This window comes from Chelonia mydas, chromosome 3 (genome assembly GCF_015237465.2).
Source record: "Chelonia mydas isolate rCheMyd1 chromosome 3, rCheMyd1.pri.v2, whole genome shotgun sequence".
NCBI classification, from domain to species: domain Eukaryota; kingdom Metazoa; phylum Chordata; order Testudines; family Cheloniidae; genus Chelonia; species Chelonia mydas.
This window is the reverse complement of record NC_057851.1, coordinates 79,516,105-79,524,217: the sequence shown is the minus strand read 5'-3', so window position 1 is coordinate 79,524,217 and position 8,113 is coordinate 79,516,105.

Here is an 8,113-nt window from a genome sequence, read left to right as displayed (position 1 = left end):
TATCCTGTAAATATCAAGCTTGTTACTTTCATTACAATATTTGCATGGTCCTCATTTCATCCTGAAACGTGCAGACAGATTTGAACTCAGTTACACCAGTGTGAATTCAGAGTGACTCCTTGGCACTTCTCCAGCTTTATCCCAGTGTTACTGAAATCAGAATTTGGCTCCATATCTCGTTTCAACCAGTGGGAGGGACATGTGCAGGAGAGTTTTTATCCAGCTGTGGAAGGTGGCAATTCTACACCAGGCCTCAAAATAGCACAAATCCTGCTTACACTTTTTAATATTGCACTGAGTTCCCTTCCAAATCCCCAGCATTAGATCCCACAGCCAGTGAAGTGTGGATTATGTAGGGAGGGAGGGGGTTATTTGCTAATTGGGCTCAGAGTGTGTTAGCTTTGATTTTTAATGTGCTGTAATTTGATAACTAAGCCTCAGATTCTGCAGTGACTGGATAAGAAGGGTTGCTTTCATCACATTCTGCAGATATTTTACAATCTCAGACTGTTTTAAAAATATAATATATATTAACCTTGACCTCATCAAACCGTGAATTGCATCTTCTCCTTCTCCTTACTCTAGATCCCTAGAAATAGCTATTTTGCAAGGGACTTTACATATCAAGTGAGTTTGTAGATACTTTTCATGTATATACAGTATCCAGCGGAAAACTGAATAGAAGACAGTGAAATCCTATTCAAATTCTCAGACTCATGCTGTCTTCAATTCAGTTTGCCCCAATTTGTTATCATCTAAACAATTTACTACTGATAAATAAAAGACCACTGCATCATAGATTATTAAGAGCGAATACCTGCATTACTGGTCTGGTTCAAAACTCATCAAAATCAGTGGTGCCTTCCCATTGACTTCCAGGGGCTTTCAATCAGTCTCCATGTATCTCGTCTCCAAATGGATAAATTAGCTTAGATATATTAACTTACCAGGACTCTTCAATAGCAATTTGTATATTGCAAAATAGCTTGTAAATAAATGAGATTTCCTTTTTATTAGACTTGTGTTATCATGGTGCAATTATGGGATTGAATGACGTTGACTGAAATATTAGGTCTTGTAACTAAATGTAAGGTGTGTACATAAGCCTCTTTCATTTTGAAACTCTTTGACTCAAGAGAGCTCTGATTACTTTCATGTTTCTGCTTCATTATTTCACCTTCATACTGCCATATTGGACTGACCAGGCTTGCTACGAGCAGCCTACCTGTGAAAGGCAGCTTGGTGCATTTCCCCAGCAGGATTGTTTCAGTATAAAACTATTATCATGGCATACAGTGTAAGTCGATGGCAATGGCTCAATTCAAACCTTTTCCTCATCTTGCTAAGAAAGACCCAGGATCAACCTCTTTCCCAGTGCATCATCCACCAGTAGCTGTAGATTCTGTTTCCTTTCGTGCTCTTATTGGCTTTTTTGCATCACAGGCCAGTTTACCAGCGTGTCTGATTCATGCGTTAGCTTTTAAAACTTTCAAAACCTGATTCTTCTCTCACCTTGGTATAAACTGGGAGCAACTCCATTGACTGGAGAGGAGAATTGGACTCACATTTTTCTTGTTTGGCCTTGGCACTGGGTTTTTTCCTTCAATGAGAGAGAAATCATCGTGGTCTGGGAGTTCATTAAGGCCCTGATTCAGCAAAGTACTTACGCACAGGCTTAAACTCCATTGACTTTAATGGGACTAAGGCATGTGCTTAGAATTCAATCCCTGCTTAAGTGCTTTGCTGAATCTGGGCCGAAGCTATGCAGTTTCTGACTCTGTGAAGCCTGATCGTATGCAATAGGCAATTCTTTCATGTACGTGGGGTTTATTCTGCAGCTCTTTTGGTTCAGTCAGTGCAATATTTTAGCATTACTTTATTTTTTAAATATTTTCTGGGGATTCCCAATAAGTTTGTGGGTTACAGAGACAATTTAGAGGCCTGTGATTTTTTAAAAAAGTTTATTTTACTATTATTATTATTATTATTTTATTTGATTATTACTATTAATAATAATTAATAATGCAAGTGCTCTCCTATTTCAAACCAATCATACTTACTAAAGATGACTCTACAGTATATTGTTAATTATGCCAGTGTTATAGTATGGTACTAACATCAGGGAAAAGATGTCTTATTCATATTTCTGTTTCTTGGAAATGCGATGCTGCCTCTTTAACACTTTAATGTTTTCTCAAATGGCAAAACGTCTCAAACATTCCTGTTTAACAATAACCATTTCATACAAATGACCACTGTATTATATGAAATAGTTTTGTATTCATTTTGCGAATATGCAAACAACAGAGACCTAGCAGTAAAGACAAATGTGGAACTTATACAATGGGTGAGAATAATTAAGAGATAAGAAGCCCGGAGTTCTAGGAATGGCATGATTATGACAAAGAACATATTAGTATTATCGGCCTCAGAATTAAAGAGATTTGGCTTCAATTTGTATGCTGTGTGCGCACATATATTGTATTATAGATGCAACCCACACCCCTGGATACATACACACATGCAAACAAAACAAAGACTTTCAATTTAGTATGTTCTGTATGGGTGGATCTAATGTATTCATTCTTACTATGTACAGTGTTTTCATACATTTATTATCATGTAACAAACATTGTGTCAAACTGTGCTTTTTTATTTTTCATATCAATTTTTTTTTATTATTTGTAACTTATTCCTTCAAGTGGATTCTCTATCACTATTAGAGGCATGTTTTAATGTATAGTTGTATACTGACTATTCTGTGTGCTGTATTCTACTGTTTGCATCTTAATTAAGCTGGTTATTACTGGCCTTAATGTTTTACAGTTGTTTAAAAACTAAATTTGTCTGGGTTTCAATATTTGATGCAGTATGTTTAAGATGCAGTAAATTGGAGGACCAGCTGTGATTAAACAGACAGGTCCCAAACCTTCAAATTTATGTTTAATGAGCAATGCCAGTACTTTCTTTTACTATTGCAAAATTATTTCTGTATTTTTAATAAAGAATTGCATTTACTTGGTTCTATGTATGTTTTATCTAATAAACTGTATTTTTTAAATAACTGTCTGATCTCGATAATATATCTTTATGCATGCATGTATATACACACACACACATAGCATTTTTACTAGCACAACGCAGCTAGCTTGAAAAATTCCCTATGGTATTACACACTTCATGAGCCTGCAGTGTTGTTAATAGTAGAATTGCCACCTAGCCTGTCCTGTGCAGAGCTAGGCTCATATTTTTAGTCTGACTCCTTTGGTACACAAGCAAGGGATGGATACTGCAGTGTCAGCCTATTGATAAATCTCCACTGCAGCACATTAGCATCAATGATTAGTTGCAGGAAAGGCAGTTTCTCCGGTTTCTGCACTGAATCAGTGGTGTTGAAGCCGCTACAAACGCTGTCAGATTCCTAAAAAAAACCAGGAGTACCTGTGGCACCTTAGAGACTCACAAATTTATTAGAGCATAAGCTTTTGTGGGCTACAGCCCACTTCATCGGATGCATAGAATGGAACATATAGTAAGAAGATATATGTACACACACACATACAGAGAAGGTGGAAGTTGCCATACAAACTGTAAGAGGCTAATTAGTTAAGATGAGCTACTATCAGCAGGAGAAAAAAACTTTTGTAGTGATAATCAAGATGGCCCATGAAGACAGTTGACAAGAAGGTGAGAGGATACTTAACATGGGGAAATAGATTCAATGTGTGTAATGACCTCGCCACTCCCAGTCTCTACTCAAACCCAAGTTAATGGTATCTAGTTTGCACATTAATTCAAGCTCAGCAGTTTCTCATTGGAGTCTGTTTCTGAAGCTTTTCTGTTGCAAAATTGCCACCCTTAAATCTTTTACTGAGTGGCCAGAGAGGTTGAAGTGTTCTCCTACCAGTTTTTGAATGTTATGATTCCTGATGTCAGATTTGTGTCCATTTATTCTTTTGCGTAGAGACTGTCCGGTTTGGCCAATGTACATGGCAGAGGTGCATTGCTGGCACATGATGGCATATATCACATTGGTAGATGTGAAGGTGAACGAACCCCTGATGGCATGGCTAATGTGATTAGGTGCTATGGTGGTGTCAATTGAATAAATATGTGGACAGAGTTGGCATCGGGCTTTGTTGCAAGGACAGGTTCCTGGATTAGTGTTTTTGTTGTGTGGTGTGTGGTTGCTGGAGAGTATTTGCTTCAGGTTGGGGGGCTGTCTGTAAGCAAGGACTGGTCTGTCTCCCAAGATCTGTGAGAGTGAGGGATCATTTTTTAGGAGAGGTTATAAATCGTTGATGATGCGCTGGAGAGATTTTAGTTGGGGGCTGAAGGTGATGGCTAGTGGCGTTCTGTTATTTTCTTTGTTGGGCCTGTCCTGTAGTAGGTGACTTCTGGGTACTCTTCTGGCTCTGTCAATCTGTTTTTTCACTTCAGCAGGTGAGCAAGTATTGTAGTTTTAAGAATGCTTGATAGAGATCTTGTAGGTGTTTGTCTCTGTCTGTGGGATTGGAGCAAATGCGGTTGTATCATAGAGCTTGGCTGTAGACAATGGATCGTATGGTGTGGTCTGGATGAAAGCTGGAGGCATGTAGGTAGGCATAGCGGTCAGTAGGTGTCTGATATAGGGTGGTGTTTATGTGACCATCGCTTATTAGCACAGAAGTGTCCAGAAAATGGACCGCTTGTGTGGATTGGTCTAGGCTGAGATTGATGGTGGGATGGAAATTGTTGAAATCATGGTGGAATTCCTCAAGGGCTTCTTTTCCATGGGTCCAGATGATGAAGATGTCATCAATATAGCGCAAGTAGAGTAGGGGCATTAGGGGACGAGAGCTAAGGAAGCGTTGTTCTAAGTCAGTCATAAAAATGTTGGCATACTGTGGGGACATGCAGGTACCCATAGCAGTGCTGCTGATTTGAAGGTATATATTGTCCCCAAATGTGAAATAGTTGTGGGTGAGGACAAAGTCACAAAGGTCAGCCACCCAGATTTGCTGTGACATTATCGGGGATACTGTTCCTGACGGCTTGTAGTCTTTGTGTGGAATGTTGGTGTAGAGGGCTTCTACATCCATCGTGGCCAGGAGGGTGTTTTGTGGAAGATCACCGATGGATTGTAGTTTCCTCAGGAAGTCAGTGGTGTCTCAAAGATAGCTGGGAGTGCTGGTAGTATAGGGCCTGAGGAGAGAGTCCACATAGCCAGACAATCCTGCTTATAGGGTGCCAATGCCTGAGATGATGGGGCGTCCAGGATTTCCAGGTTTATGGGGCTTGGGTAGCAGATATGCCTAGAACCCCGACCAGGGGTATTCTCTGTCTGCACAGATCTGTTCCTGTGCTTTTTTAGGGAGTTTCTTGAGCAGATGGTGCAGTTTCTTTTGGTAATCCTCAGTGGGATCAGAGGATAATGGCATGGCAAACCTGGTGGTTGACCTTTGTGACTTTGTCCTCACCCACAACTATTTCACATTCTGACCCTGCCCACATGGCAACTTCCACCTTCTCTGTACGTGTGTATATATATACACATATATTCTTACTATATATTCCATTCTATGCATCCGATGAAGTGGGCTATAGCCCATGAAAGCTTATGCTCTAATAAATTTGCTAGTCTCCAAGGTGCCACAAGTCCTCCTGTTCTTTTTGCGGATACAGACTAACACAGCTGCTACTCTGAAACCTGTCAGATTCCTTATGCTGTAGGCTGTAATCATAGGGCTAAATTGTGGTGTTGGTTAATCTGGAATAACACCACTGAAGACATAACTCCAGTGAAGGTAGACATGCCAGTCTCTAGGCAGACATGCCAGTCGGACCCTGCCCAGCTAACTGACTAAGGACAGTTAGAGTAACCCAGCAATGCATTAATAAAGGGCCTGATGAAGCTCAAAAAACCTAGCCAAATGCCGTAAGAAATGCTGTTCCTAGAAAATTAGCAACAGTTACACTGTCGCATATTATGGCACCTGGCTGCTTCCACTATACCCATGCATTAAATAAACCGCGTCTCCTCGTCTGTCTCCCTCATTGTAGTTCCACCTCTAGAATACTACCAACCCTAAGGCATGTTGTTACTTCCATGGCAGTCAATTTGCCATTTACTTCAATGGAAGCAGGCAATTAATAATTCCCAGGTCAGAACGGCTTCTATTTCGCTATGTCACGTGACTGGAATCCTCAAAAAGTGTTACAACAAGACAGATTCACGTTTATCAAAATACCTTGAATTCATATTTCTTCTGGCCTCTTTCTGGGGATCCTGACTTTAAAGTCAATCTTTTAAAAAAATATGTTTTTGTTTTTCTGCTGTTCTTTTCCATGGCCAGGCCAAGAGTAAAACCCTATAAGAGCCAATCCTCCTAGCTGCAGCTGCTTGGATGCTCTCCTTGTCCCAGCTGCCACGGGCTGGGATGTGGACTGGTCGCAGGGTGGTGAGAAGCTGCAGTGCGCAGAACACTCCCCATATCCCAGTCAGGCTGGCTGAGCAGGGAGCGTGGAGGTAAAGCAGCCTTATAGAAATGCTGAGCAGAGAGGCGCCCTAGTCAAGGTCAGCACACAGGGTCTGCTCCAAAGCTCACTGATGGCAGCAGGAGTCTTTCCATCGACTGTGGTAGAAGCTGGATTGGAGCCCAAATTCCCTGCCACTGCCACCCATTGACGGTCGCTCTGGGGCCCATGCCAGGGTTGCAGAGCTGGCATCTTTCACAAACCCTGACTTCACAGCCACTAACTGCTCTAGTGGAAAAAGAAAAGCTGCCTCGGATGCTAGTTGCTCCACCTCAGAGATGGTCCTGCACTCAGCTGCTGTGGTGGAAAATGGAGTCCCACGCGAAGGCTGCAGCCCCTGTCGTGTCTGAATAATGCCTGACACTACATGGGGTTCCTCCCCTGCCCTATTTCACGACAGCTAACCCAGCCCTCTGCCTGCCATGACACTGTAGAAACATCCCCGTGGGGGTGGCTGCTCTGCTAGAAGTTTCTAACCACATTTGGACCCCGTCCAAAAATCCAGTGTGAGCTGTCTTGTACTTGCTGGGTGATCCCAGCCCACAGTGTGCAGCGTTTTTACTGCTCCAGCTGTGGAGAACTGGCCTCTCCCCCGAGACAGTGCTTTCACCCTCAGGCGTCAAAGCTGATGGGAAGGGACACCTCTAACAGTACATATGCAGTTGCAATCTGAAGTCACTGAGGGGCCAGATTTCTCAGAGGGCGTTGTGCAGCTTCTTACAGTGTCCGGTCTGTGTATCTATAAAATGCCCAGTCACTGTGAGCTGAGGGGGCTCAGGATAACAGCTTGGCTGTACAAACCTAGGAAGCCACCTTCTTCAGAGTACTAGACGTCTAGCGGCTAGCGCACAGGATTGAGCCACGAGATTGGCACAGTGCTTGGGGAAAAGGCTATGTATTATTTTTAATTGCTACTTCTGCTGCAGTAGGGTCTAAGGACCCCAGTCAGGGATCCGGGCCACATTCTACTCACCTTTCTATGGGCATATGACACAAAGACAATCCCTGCCTTGGAAAGCTCACACTAGGATTTAGCCACCATGCAGCAGCTGAAAAACCAGTCAGGGCCTGGGTAACAGTAGAGGCAGCTGCATTTCGATGTGCACTTCTATGTACGAGTTGCTATATAATTATTGGGGGTGATCGGTTTCCTTGTACAAGTTACTGGGAGTGAGAGTTTTATTGTAGGCAAAGCTGGTACACCACCTGTAGTTATAGTTGCCTGACACTTCCCAGTATAAGGCTATGTCTACATTAGCACTTTTGTCGCTAATATTTATGTCGCTTGGGGATTTGAAAAAACACACCCTGACCAACATACATTACACCGGCAGAAGAGCCAGTGGGCACAGCGCTATGTCGGCAGGTGATGCTCTCCCACTGCCATAGCTACTGCTGCTCGTTGGGGGTGGTTTAATTATGCCAGCAGGAGAGCTCTCTCCCATCAGCAGAGAGCAGCTACATGGGAGATCTTACAGTAGTGCAGCTGCATTGGTACAGCTGTGCCGCTGTAAGCTCTCTAGTGTAGACAGAGCCTAAGATTCTATTTTCAGTCGCTTAACAGTTTGCAAAATTCCAGCTATTTAGGCTGAAATTT